Source organism: Drosophila obscura, unplaced genomic scaffold (genome assembly GCF_018151105.1).
Source record: "Drosophila obscura isolate BZ-5 IFL unplaced genomic scaffold, ASM1815110v1 contig_28, whole genome shotgun sequence".
In the NCBI taxonomy this organism is placed as follows: domain Eukaryota; kingdom Metazoa; phylum Arthropoda; class Insecta; order Diptera; family Drosophilidae; genus Drosophila; species Drosophila obscura.
Genome location: NW_024542815.1, coordinates 119,444 through 121,021, shown reverse-complemented (window position 1 = coordinate 121,021; position 1,578 = coordinate 119,444).

Genomic DNA, 1,578 nt, shown 5'->3' with positions numbered 1-1,578 from the left:
ATGCAATGAAGATGGAACCCACGGAGACCCCTCCAGAAAGTTGTCTATTTGGTCAAAATTACCATTTCTGCTATTCAAAATGTGGGCATCGTAAAGGGCGATTTACAACTGCTGGCTGATCCTCCTATGCCTGAATCCGACTTGTAATTTAAATTTGTATTTATTTTAACACCCGGCACTAGAAAAGTTTTTGGGATATGTTAGATTTGTGGTCGAAGAGGATATGTGTAACGCATAAAGTACATACATATATTCTTGAGCATCAAGAGCCGGGTCAATATAGTCAATATTTCAGTTTGTCCGTCTGTCCGTCTTGTTTTTCACCTAGTTCTCAGAGACCATAAGAGGTAGAGCAACCAAATTTGTTATCCAGATATCTGGGATATCACATTGTTTCCAAGTGTACGCCATCTGGCGGAGAGTATAATCTAGTTTTCAGATGTCAAATTGGCATTGTAGATGTAGATAACAGATGTAGCAAAAAAATGTAAAATTGTTTCAATTCTACATAAATCATAAGCTCACATATTTATATACTGACTGAAAACGGGTATACAAGTTTTTTTATAGTGTTTAAAGTTCAACAATGTTCAGTTTAAATGTAAAGATTATCTTTGTACTCACAGCCAAATTAAGGACACAGAAAAACCAAATAGACAAAAGTAAAATATTAAAGAAAATTAAATGAAATTATTCATTAAAGTAATGATAACGATAGTAACAAAGGTGTCAAAAGAAAAAAAATGGAAGAATTTATTATAAATACTGCAAAGGCTACGGAAAGGATCTTGATTAGAGTTGTTAGAAAGACAGAGTTAAAGATTAAGTGAAAGGTAATGCCTAGTCGGCCGGGACGAGACATCAATACCGAAAAGCAGTGGCAGTGGTTTCAACCTCAGCAGAGAGACAGCACTATACGGAATCATGTCTGCTTCATCTTGACACTTGTTATCGTGTACTCTGTTGATGCTACTGAGACGAGTTGTAAATTCAAACTATTTTATTTTCAAAACTTATGCACTTTAAGCTGCATACCTATTGTATATGAGCTGGGGAGTCTAGTAGTAGACCAAACTGCGGGCAATCTGGCGTGGCTTCTTGAAGTACTCATACACCAGCTGGGGACACATCAAATGGCACCGTGGCTCCCAGGAATTGAACTCCTCTGAGAAGTTTTTCCACTTTAGGAAGAATTCTGTGCGACCGTCTCGTTTGCGCTGATCTATGATCATCTCCACCTCATAGATCGGCAGATCCCGTTTATCCACTATTCCTGGGGCAAGGACAAGGGGCCCATACATCGTTTGCATCATTGTGGTAGAGCGCCTAGCTCTCTGGGGCCCTAGCGCACCGCGCACGCTGCGCCGTGGGACCTTCGTCATTTTGTATAAGGTATCACGTTGCTTTCACTCGATAAATCACTCCCCAAATTTATTCGTATTCCCCTCACTCAACGCTTTTTCAGTCCTTAGCTATTAGTTATAATTTATGAAATTGTATTTCTCTCTATGGAAAAATTCTGACAGGTTTATGCCTGATAACAAAAACCGGCTGGAGATGCTTGATTTGAATTGTCAG